Source organism: Phyllostomus hastatus, unplaced genomic scaffold (genome assembly GCF_019186645.2).
Source record: "Phyllostomus hastatus isolate PE091 unplaced genomic scaffold, TTU_PhHast_1.1 phas_contig_86, whole genome shotgun sequence".
NCBI classification, from domain to species: domain Eukaryota; kingdom Metazoa; phylum Chordata; class Mammalia; order Chiroptera; family Phyllostomidae; genus Phyllostomus; species Phyllostomus hastatus.
Window position 1 is genome coordinate 74607562 of NW_025333977.1, and position 12636 is coordinate 74620197.

The 12636-nt window shown below is 37.1% G+C and overlaps 1 long non-coding RNA gene across 1 annotated transcript in view; it reads right to left on the bottom strand.

Annotated features, from left to right (window-relative positions):
- Positions 1-12636, bottom strand: part of LOC123827270 — a 92599-nt gene that overhangs the window by 66049 nt on the left and 13914 nt on the right. The window contains exon 2 of the long non-coding RNA XR_006787210.1: positions 4422-4488. This is a non-coding gene — a long non-coding RNA (uncharacterized LOC123827270). The remainder of the gene's footprint in view (positions 1-4421; positions 4489-12636) is intronic.

Here is a 12636-nt window from a genome sequence, read left to right on the forward strand (position 1 = left end):
CTGGTCAGTCAACAACTTGAATCTTGCCTGTAGTGCCAGAGGGAAAAGAATACTCTGAAGCTGCTCGCTGTAGCCTGGAAGTGATTCTCTTCACTTTTGGTCACACTTCCTTCGCAAGAACTGTTACATAGCTCCAGACAACCACAGACAGTTAGGAAGTGCAATACTGTAATGAACTTGGGGCAAGGAGAACAAGAACAGTGCTGCTCACTACCAAAGTATCTGTCCAGGGATTCTGTCAGACTTTTCTTAAGGCATTAATATTATTTTGGAAAGATATCTGAAAAATTCAAATTTTTAGGCCTGATAAATTTATTTTTCTTATATTTCTAAAGATTTTCTTGAAGCTATGCTGCCCTTCTTGATTTTTTTCTCCCCCTATTTCTCCATTTTCCTTTTCCTCCTGTGTTGAGTAGGCATTCCAAGAATAACAAATTTCATGTGAAAGTATAAGCTGACTCAGTATAGGTAAAGGAAATGGTTTTCTTGGGAAAAGGTCAAGGGCTTAAAGAAGACGATTCAGTAATATACTTTGCTGGAGGATAAAGAGCATTGTTTACATTTTAATTTTATTCTACCTATCTCAAAGGACTTCAAGAAAAAATGAATTAAAATATGTGGTAATAGAGTGACTGTGGAGGAAAATGTGGCCTCCATTAGTCACTTACTAATAGTTCAAACAGAAATGTGGATATTAGAACTGGCTTTGTAAATTGCACTATGAAATGCTACCCAGGCCACCTCAGTTATTTCAAAGTGCCATGGATCTCTTTGCTTCCATCTGACATCCAGATGGACAGGAAGGGATGTACAGATGGAGTGGTAAAGGAGGATTATTTTATAGTCTGCTTCTCAGGGGGTGGTGGAGAAGACAGAGACCTAAGAAATACAATCCTGCCATAGATGCTGGAATGCCTAAATATCATAAAGCAAACTAGAAAGAGGACATTTTACCTAAATGGAACTTTATTAATATTAATTTACCTATTAATATTATTGTTTAAAAAGGCTTCAACCTAACATTAAATTAAATTGGTGAATTAACTGGTACTTGTTGAGTATGTTACATGCTTAGTACATCGCATGTTTCAGCTTAGCATAGAAGTTCTCCAAGAACTTCATCAAAGCTAAGAACCTCTGGAGTCAGGGGAAGTGGTGGAGAGAAAATAGGGATAACTGTACTTGAGCAACAATAAAAACAAAAAGTTTAACAAAATAAAGAATTTCAGAGAGGTTCCGTAGTGATCACCATGTTGGAAACTGCATTTGCTGTATCAGTATAACAAAGAAAGAGACCAGGCTTATGATTTCCCTACCAAGGAAAAAACAATGGGGATTAAAAGAGGAATGTAAACCTGTACATGAGGCAATTTTCAAATGAATGGCATTTCCCCCAGATCTGTACATGAAATGAAATCTTGAAATCCTGAACCCTGTCGTGACTCAATCACACACTTTTAGACTTTCTCAGTGTCTCTTAACTGAAAACTCAGAGCATACCCATTATATGAATGTTTACTTATCATATTCTCTGGAACCACGAAGGAGAAAATCTAATCTTCAAGTTAAAGACAGAGAAACTGAGGCCAGAAGAGAGATCATGAAAACACCACCCAACCTGAAACAGAACTAAGTTGTCTTTCTTACTATAATCTTCCCTTAGATCACATTGTTCGTATGGTTCCCAAGTGACTCACTTTGTTGATAAACTGAAATAATGCTGAATCCCATATAATTATGCTAACCAAACAAGATTTAATGACTGTTTGATATAAATCCCTCCACAGATGTGATGGATGTGTTATTATCATTCTTTAGCAAATTTCTGAACCACAACTCAAAAACAGTGTAACTCTAAATGCCATGCTTTAAAATTGATGTTGTGAATTCTGTAGTACAATTTTCACTTTCTCCTTCCCAAGAAGAAAAGTTGTCAAACCAGTCTGTAAGCTAATTAAGACATCAGTACTAATGAAAAAATCTGAAAGTAAAACTGACATTTAAAGTTAAAGTCAAACTAATACTCAAGTCAATAAGTAAAAATGACTTTGAATCAGTGTTGTTAATGGTGTAGACTGAATATTGTACTATTTATGAAGGTAGAACATTGGTTTCCCAAGCTAGACTCTGAGTTGCTTTTACACAAGCTACCTGTCTGATAATAAGAGACTGAAGTATTTGAACCTTTACCCACATTTAGTCATAAGAATAAGCTCAGTGAGAGGCCTGCCATTTCTTGAGTAGTGCCTGATTATCAGATATTATGTGTGGATATTTGCCTAGACTTAAATTATGAGTAGTTTGTGATTATGCAGTCAGGCGAGTTACAGTTAGAAGACATATGAAATTCCACCATTCAACAGTCGTCTTAGTCCAATGACAAAAAGTCGTTAAACTTGTAATGGTGTATGGGGAATCTATATGGAAAAGAGACATGTGTTATCACAAACATGAAATCCAGGCTTCAGCTCATGTCAACTGTGTAATGATGCACAAATACATATTTTATAATTAAAAACCAGCAATTGGTAAGTGCTTCATAATGTGGGTGACTTCTCTGAGCATGTAGAAAGCAGCCTAAACTAGTAATTTTATGTATTTATGGAAAGGTTAGAAATTATCCATGCACTTCCTTCTAATGGAAGGAAAATGCATGGAAACCTGGCATGGTGCAACAGAAAGAATGCTGAAATAGAAGACAGAAATCCTGAATTCTAGTGGGGAGGGACATGTGGCTTTAGATTTTAAACATCACAGATAATCTTCCTCATCTGTTAAATGGTCATAACTAGTATAATAATTATAGTGAAAATAATAAATGTATAAAATGCTATGCAAACATAAAACATGATGATATGTACTAAATAGTAAAGTTTACCTGTGCCAATGGAATATTAACATGTAGTTTATAATTATCCTGATTAATGTTTATTTTATTTGAATTACAATTAGTATTTCCTTACTGTTTTCAAAATCATTCTCAAAAAAATAAACATTTTTCCAATAATGCCAAATAAAAGTTTTCCAATAGTTGATACATTTATATCCACATAGCTCAAAAGACCCTGTTTAAAAGATAGGAATCTGGTGAGTTACTTGTACTTGCTGACATCTTCCACATGACAATGAGGTGTTACTACAAGCAAAAGTACCAGCAAACTCTGGCAAACATACCGATTTACTACTTGGAGAAAAATACTATTTGGTGAAAAACACTATTTGGCACAGGTAAGATTTTGCATTTCTTCCTCATATCATCTTACAGTGCTATGTGAATTCAGCACTTCTTCACAATAAGTGTTTTTTAAATTTTAAATTATAAGTAAAATTCTTTGATGAGGCATGAACATGCAGTCATGTGTTACATGGGTCATATCGCTTATTCTTGTATCTGGAAGTGACGGGTTTATTCATCCAAGGAGTTGTTTCCAAGTAGGCAACTGCTTTGAGAACATGACTGATTTGTAATCTCAGGAAATGGTGAATGGTTTCATACACTTGATTTATAAGATGTATTACTGACTTATAATTCCTCTACCTGAGGCAGAAGTCAGCGCTTTCTAGTTGGGATATAAATATCTGTTTTGTGATTAAAATAAGACTGATTTATTTTACTTATTTGTGTATACAGACTTTAAATTTTAGCTATAGTCTTGCCCTAAGTCCCCGATTCTCAAATGAGTCTCTTCTCTAAGTCACAGATTGTGTAATTACAGTTTAGTTTATGGAAACATCTACTGCAGCCTGAACAACATTCTTTCAGAACATGCTCTGACCAAGATGAATTCTTTGCTTATTTCTTTTTCCTTTTAGGGCTGAACACACAAGTCTTTGCTTGTCTTGCCTGTCACCTCTTATTCTCTGTTCTCATCAGTTTTTTTTAAATGCATACAGTCATAGCTGACACTTTGGGGACTTAGCTGCCGCTTCTGGAGCCAAAGGCTGTCTTTGTGGTGGCCTTGTGATTGTTATTGCTATAGGTTAGGACGGAAGTGGTCCAGTGTCTCGGAGACACATGGCTCACAACCTGGACAGAGCAAGTTGAAAATGAAGGGCCCAGGGACAGAGTACATTGACCTGGCAGCAGACACTCAAATTGAAGAGGGCAACTGGAGCCTGGGTGAGGTCTGAAATTTGTTTCCAAAATTCTTGGAACTGAAGGCATCTAAACTCATGACTCAGGCACAGCATATATAGCAGCTTAGAATTCATAGGGTGATCAGCTAATTGGAAGTCAGGTGTTGATGATTCTGAGAAATAGTAGTAGTGACTGATACTTATCAAGTGCTTACTGTATGCCTGGTACTATTCTAAGTGTTTTCCTTATATAAGCTCAATCCTCACAACAATCTTTTGAGGTAGGTACTAATAACAGCAGTTTTCGGAGAAGTACAGAGACTCAGAAATGTTACATGACTTACCCAAGATCACACGAAGAGAAAGTGATAGAGCCAGTAGTTACATGCAGCCTGTTCTTCATTGTCTCTTCTAAGGACAGAGAAGGTGGGAAGTTGGTCTCAAATGCAGAAAAGAGAAATTGAAAGAAAGAATGAGAGTAGACTTTCAAAATATCAGAATTTCAGCAAAATGTACTGCTGCTTAAGGGGAAGACTAATTCTTTTGGGGGTGAAGAGCTAGAATTATGCTCAAGGTAACCAATTAGAATGAAGACAAACACCTGTAGTCTGTTAACTGACATGTGTGAGGTTGGAGGGGGGCTTTGCCTGACAGGGTAAAAGGAGCATTTGGGGATGGAGTTCACTAGGAAGATCACTCAATCTTATAGTGATAATGTGTAGTTCCAAGTACTGTGCCTGGAATAGAGTTGACTAAATAAAATATTGTCAAAAGGAAAAGACTTGGGGAGAGACATTACAATCAATTCCAGGTATTTGAAGCCCCATTAAATCTGTGAATGTAGTCTATTTATATACTTATGAATCGGCTGAGGAGCCAGGGAAGGTAGAGGAAATGAGTCATGGTAGATGTTTACCATAAAATATTTAAAAATACATATGTTATACTGTTCTTGTCAGAAACTGATTAGATAAATTTAGCTTTTAAAACAGATCATTAAATTTTAAAAATCAATTTATTACTGTGATAAAAATACATATTGGTATTTAAAGGCAGGGTTTTCCTCTTCTGCCATAAAATAGTTGGGTTTGTACATAACTTCTCATCATAAACAACTTAGAAAACTGAGCAAAACACATAACACATCTGTTTTCAGACATCGGACATCAGGGCGTGCAGATCTGCGGTCGCTGTCAGAAGGGAGACACGTGAGGTCAACTTCCTGTTTCAGCGTTCCTTCTTGGTCTCAGACCAAGCACAGTGGCCTTGTGAAACTGAAGAGACAAAGATTAGAGGCAGAGGACACAGAGGTGACTTCAATTTGCAGGATAAATTATGAGCCAGGAGAGAATAATGTACTGAAAGAGTCCCAGAAATCTGCATAGGAGTCATTTGGAATCTTTGCCCAAATTCTCATCTGTGAATGTACAGGGTGTTGCTTAACATTTGCAACTAAAAATCAAAACCAAATAACTCAAAATCAAGAACAGTGGAGCATTATGGTGAAGGTGGTCTCCCCAGTTAAATATTAGGCTCCTTCGCTTTTCCGTACCTGAGCCAGTGATGGCTGGGTCTCTGGGAAGAAGGGCCCTGCAAGACCGTGGGAGATTAAACCACATGATAACCCCAGTCCTTCCTCAAAGGGGCCTGTGGCCATTCACTTGTGTGCATGTCTACTTTGGCAACAGTTATAGGCATACCTCTGAGATAGTGTGGCTTTGGTTCCAGACTACCAGTAAAGCAAGTGTTGCAATAAGCCATGTTGTAATCTTTTTGCTAATGGAGTATCTTGCCTTTAATTTGTAAAAAAATAAAATAAAATAAAATAAATGCAACATTTGTGAACAGTAACAAAACAAAGTGCAATAAAATGAGGTATACCCCTACAGAACACAGGGTCCACGTTGACTTTGATGTCCAAAGCTTAAAAGGACACCATAGCAGTAAGCCTTCAGAGTGGGAACCTGTGTCAGGTGATAAATAGAATCCTAACCGAAGTCCAGCTCGCTGTGAGCCACTGGAATCAGTTCCCTTGTTCCTGAGTGCACAGTTGGAATTAATCACCAGTGGCCAATGATTTAATCAATCATGCAAATCTAGTAAGTAAAGCCTCCATAAACCACCTCCGCCCCAAATGGGGTTGAGAGAGCTTCAGGATTGGTGAACATTTGGGCATTTGGAGACATCAGACAGCTAGCTAGGAGAGGGCATGGAAGCTATAAGCCCTTTCCCCATTCCTTGCCCTGTACATCTCTTGCATCTGGCTATTCCTGAGTTATATGTGTTTATAAGAAACCAGTGATCTAGTAAGTAAAATGTTTCTCTGAGCTCTGTAAGCCACTCTAGCAAAGTAATCGAACCTGAGGAGGAGGTGGTGCAAACCTTTGATGTATCGTCAGTTGGTCAAAAGCATAGATAACAGCCTGGGCTTTCAACTAGCAGCTGAAGTGCAAGGGTGGGGAAACAGTCCTGCAGAACTGAATGCTTAATCTGTGAAATCTGAAGATATCTCTGAGTACATAGTGTCAGAAATGAGTTGAATTCTTGGATGCCCTGATGGTGTCTGAGAATTGTTTGTTGGAGGTGTGGGGGACCCCTTTCCCCTTTGGAAATTGGATCTCTGAACACCAATTTACCAGGACTATTGTGTTTTCTGCCAGAAGCCAGGGGACTGTGGCAGAGGAACTTGTGAGCTTGCATATAGGGTAAAAATCTCCCGTGTTGATTTCTGACAGCCTTGATGCCTAAGTTCTCATTTGTTGTTTACTTCTGAGTACATTATTTTACTTTGACTCATAATGTGTGTTTCATGTTTTAGGGATCTCTGTGGTTTTTAAGAAGCACTACTGTTCAACTAAGCTATCTTTTAGGGCATGAGACCTTTAAACTCATGTCATCTTGAGAGTAGAAATTTTATGTTATCTTCTCACAGATCTTTTGGTTACATTCTTTCCTCTTCCTGACAAGAATTGTAACAAGTAAGGTTTCACACCACATAGGTCATGAAAAATGTGTCACCACGACTCTAGGACGCTCGGAGAGTTTCATTTCTCTCACGCTGGGGCAGACCTTTTCTATTAAGGTCCCACATAACCCCGAGCTCCAGTTTTGTTCTGTGACTCTTCTCAAATAAAGAGGAGTTCATGCAAAAGAAGAACTCACATAATCAGTGTTTCCTAGCTTTGAGCTTTGTTCTGAGGTTTTTAGCAGTGCTATTTTGGTGAATAATTTTCACTAGAAAAGAGGAAATAGTTTGCAAATACTTTCTCACTTTTAATGAATTTTATACATATATTGGTATATGCATATTTAACCCTATTTTGTTTAAATAGGCATTGATACAAATTAGAACATAGATGTGGGAAATACTAAGTATAGAGAACATAGTTCTCTGGCAGAAAAATGTAGGATAAAACTTCAGATGAATACTTAACACTGAAATCCCACTCTTTGTTATTTACCAAAAAAACATGAAAGCACATATCTTCAAAAAGACTTTACCTGAAAGTTCATAAAGGCATTAGTCCTAATATCTATAAATTAAAAACAATCAAATATCCATCAGTAGGTGTATGGGTAAACAAATATGGTATGTCCATACAATAGAATGACACCAGCAATTAAAAAATGAAATACTTATACTTGCAAAAACAGAAAAGAATCTCAAAAAGCATTACATTGAGTGAAAGAATGCAGGTTAAAAATGTGTGTACAGTATTATTTCACTCACAAGAATTTCTAGAACAGGCAGAAATAATCTGTGATTACTGAAAATAGAGCAGTAATCGTACGTGTATGTGGGGAGGTAACTGCAAAGAGAGGAGAGATTTCTGAGGTGATACAAGTGTTCCAACACTCGATTGTGCTGGTGGTTATGAAGGTGTACATGTTTATCAAAACTCAGCAAGCTGCATACTTGAAATGGATGCATCTCATTGTCTGTAAATGATACATCAATGATGTTATTCTAAAAAGAAAAAGACTAGGATGGTAAAAATTAAGGATGTTACCTGCCTTTATTTTAAATGTTGTATACTTAGAAATACATTTTGTATTATGCAAGAGAAGGTTCTGTGCTGGATAGAGTCGGGGTGACCACATTGAAAAATGAGGTGGTAGTTTTACAGCATCTGAATTTCACTGAATGAAAACACATGATTAAGAACCCCAAATATTTAGTGATAAAAAGTACTTTTACATAATGAATTACTCTAATGTTATAATTTTATATTTTTCTGTCACAAAACTTGCTTTGGCATTAAAAACATGAGTACCGGTACCTCAGAAACAGCAGTGTCACATACACTCACACCTGCTGTGCACTGCACAACTCCACTGGGTACCATGAATGAACTCTATAGGAGAATTTTACCACAATTTTACTTGGCATTAGAAGTCCTTTCCAAGTGACCTTAAAATAAGAACTTCTCCCTATAATTCTTGGCTTTAGGGCACGTTGGATCAAATGTTTCTATGGGCTTCCTTAAAGCATGGCCTTTGTCAACTGGTGATAAAGTTGTTAGCTGACCATTTAGCTGAGGAAGATTCCACTTGCTCTTCAGATATCTGGTTCTTCTTTTTTTGTCATTACTCAACTGAAGAAAAAGGAGATGGATTACAAGAAGAGTTATGTGGTTGATTTATTTCATGCCTCCTTACTGCATTTTTTTTTTACCATAAAGAGGGAGAAATGTTTCCTCATTGCATGTGACTAGTTTGTTTTAAAATTCTTCCTCTTTTCTGATCATAACTCAGTTTTGCATAAAATGTTTAAATTCATTAAATACTATCTGTACATTCCACGAGCCTTTTATATTCAGGTCTTTGAGAGAGACCAGAGAATCAATGTTCTTTTCCATCAGACATACTAGTTCAATCTCATTTTAATACAAAGAGATATAAGGCAATTTCCTTACATATCTATTAATGTAAAGCAAACCAGAACATATTTGGGAGGTTTTAAGATTTGATAATATGATACTCTATTCCCCTGGTACTGTCCCAAAAAGTAACAAAAATGTTAAATATTTTGTGTTTTGTCTTGTATAAAATGTGAGAGATAGATTAGATCAGAGCTTGGAAATTCTTTTCTTGAAGGGCCAAATAGTGTTTTAAACTAGTGGGCTCTATGGTGTCTGCTGCAGCCACCCAGCTCTGTCACCCTGGAGGAAAGCTGTCACAGACGAGGCTGAAGTGAAAGGCATATGGGTTCTGATAAAACTCTGCTGAAACAGCTGGTTGGCACATGGGCCTCAGTGTGCAGATCACCAAATGAAATAATAGTTAAATTCCCCTGATAGTCTAGCATGTTATAACTCCACTTTAATAAAATAGGAACTATTCTAGAAAAATACTGTGTGGTTTAATAACAGAAGTACCTTGTCAGAAAACTGAAACTATAAGTCGGTATGCCAACATTTTGCACGATGGGCATTTAGCATTTAAGATCATTTTAGAAGCAAAAAAACAAAATTCAATTTCTTACCTCTCTCAGTATGTGTATGTTCAGGAAATGTATTACACATATTTCTTTGATAGCAATTAAGAAGGGGTATATTCAAATTAAATGAGCTTAAAGTGCAAGGTGTATTTTAAGAAGGCTTTGTTCAGGAGCCACATTATATTATAAAGATAAGATGCTATCATGAGTAATTTATGGAACAAGAATTTAATACTCAAGCATGCCAACTTTATTACATAAGCCATTTGAAATTATTATAGCACATAAGTGACTTTTCTGGGGTGGAATTTCCTTGATAAACTATTTTGAAAACATATTCCATTTTTATAAAATGCAAATTTATTTCAAAGTACACTACACTTGAATAAATACATTTTTTAATAAAACCAAGGGTTGTTTTGAAATTCACGTAGTCTCTGACAGACTCTAAATGGCTTCATTTCTCCGTTATCCCTTTTTCATAAAGTCTGTTACTACCATCCTATGATTATTAAATTCTGAGCAGCTTTTTGTATCTCTCATGTAGTTTGAAGAAGGAATTCATGAGCAACAAGCCTGTCAGTTACTTGCTCAACTTCTATAAAGACAATTCATCAGAGGTCACTCACAACCAGCTGTGCTCTACAAGTCATAAATGATGGGTCATGAGTGGTGACTAGAGTATGACTCTCAATCAGTGTTTGTGAAGAGCTGCTCACCAAGGGTGCTATTTTAACTCTGTGAAAAGTTATTTTAAAGGACTCTACATCACTGAGTTATCTGAACCCTTTCTAGTACCTGCCAATTAAAAAAAAAAAAAGACATATAGACAGGAGCTCATTTGCTCCTTTAAGTCAATGGAAGATCTGTAAACCAATTGAGGACTCCAAGACCTCCAGGGACAGGGTTCTTCTGTCCCTTAAATCCTGTCTCCTTAAAAATATTTGCCTTATAAATTGCATACAAAGTTCTAATAGTGTCAGTAACCAGAAGCAAAGAAGCATTCTCCATTCTCCACCCCAATCTTCATTAATCTTTGATTTAATGTAAGTAGACCCTTCCTGCCTGAAATTGTATCTCAGGAGACTTGGAGTTAGAACTTTAGGTAGCAATAATGTGTAGCAAAATAACACTGTAAAACTGGTTTGGAGGGCTCAAGGGGGAACTCCTTCACACTTAGGACTTCTGCTACTTCCTGGTTCCAGTCAGGGCTGCAACACCCACAAACATAAACACTTTTCCAAATTGCATTTTGGCACATGTTTTTCCAGTTCCTGCTGACTTCAGGAAATGTGCCAGAAGAAAAAATGTATCATGAGCAAGGTTTTCTTTCTTTGCTTTTTTTCCTTTTAATAAACCTCCAGGATGTTTTAATGCTATCAGAGTGGCGTGATTGCTTTTTTTATGGAACACATTACATTTCTAGAATGAGACTCTTAGAACCTTTGGTAGAACTCAGAGTCAGGATGGTGTATGGCTGTAGGATATGTTAAATATGTTAAATTTCTAGAATTGCTTTAATTTCTAGAATAACATTCAGTACCTTTGGTGGAACTCAGAATTAGGATGGTGTATGGTGGTAAAATGTGTGTATGTGGCAGAAATGCTGAGCATCCAGAAGTGGTTGTTTGCAAATGGTAGCTGACAGGCAGTACTATAACTTTCTGATTTTATCTTGATTTATGTCTTCAAACTATGGAATGGAGGCCCAGATCAGATGATACCAGGTATGTACCTGTTTATTCCTTACAATTGTCATATACCTTCTATAGGACCCTAGCCTTGCCAATGGTTATCTAGGAAGATAGGATGTTACTAACTTAAGAAAATAATATGTACAAAGAATTTCAGAAAAATGAAATGGCAGTTCCTATGAAAGTAAACATACATTCACTCACCCAGTGGCCCAGCCATCTCATTCTTAGGTCTTTGACCAAGGAAGTGAACACATGTGCCCACTACTGAAAACCCTGTGTACCAGTGTTTATAGTAGCTTTAATTGTAATGATCAAAGACTAAAAATAACTCAAATGTCCATCAACTGGTGAATAGAGAAACTGTAATATATCCTCACAGTGGACAAGTACTCAGCAAAATAAAATAAAATAAAATAAAATACAAGCATGAACTACTGATACATGCACGCCAATACAACATAGATGAATTTCAAATGCATTATGCTAGGTGAAGTAAGACAGGTTCAAAAGTGTATACATTGATTCCATTTGTATGACATTCTGGAAAAGACAAAAACAATAGTGACAGAAAGCTGATCAGTGGAGATAGAAGAAGGATGCAGAGAAAGGGGAGAGAGGGACATTTCAGAGGTGGTAGAAGTACCATCTGTCAGCATCGTGTCACAGTCATACCTCTTTGTGCCTGTCAAAGATCATAGAACTTTATGCTCTAAAGGATGAATTTTTGCAGTATGTATATTATCTCAATCAACCTGATTTTTAAAAATGAGCTTCACTGCAGTACTGTAATGAGAAACTTAATGTACATTTCCTGCATCCCTCCTGGTTTCCTTTGTTTAAAATTCATTCCCTTCCCCCTTCTCTCCCTCCTCCAAAACCAATGACCCTACTCCCCTACCTTAACAGGTCAGCACACCACTGGTTTTTCTTCACCAGTGATAAATTTAATGCTTTCTGACATATTTTCAGTCTCCACTTATCTCCTATCATCCCATTCTCTTTTTCTTTATAGTTCTGTGCCAAATCTCCCTCCCTCAGAGCCAGTACAGGACCTACTTTTTTGGTTCTTTCATTTAAACGCTCCAGAAAATGTGGATGGGACCCAGAATAATTCTCCTTGTCTTTACAGTGGCTATGAAATGTAGACATGGGCAATTAATTTAGTCATCAAACAGTTATGTGTTGAGGACATTCTGGATGCCAGACACTGCAGGGCACAGGTGATCTGCACAGTGTAAAGGGGCAAGTCACTGTCCTCATGTTGCTCCCCACCTAGCATTGAAGGGTCATGGAGATGATGATGGTAGGTACCAAGAAGGAATAGAGAGAGTACTGGTTCCCAGGGTGAGCAACTGGAGAGAGCAACATCAGTGGTTCCAGCAGGGGTCACATCGATTTTCCTGTCAAGGCACATTACTTCAC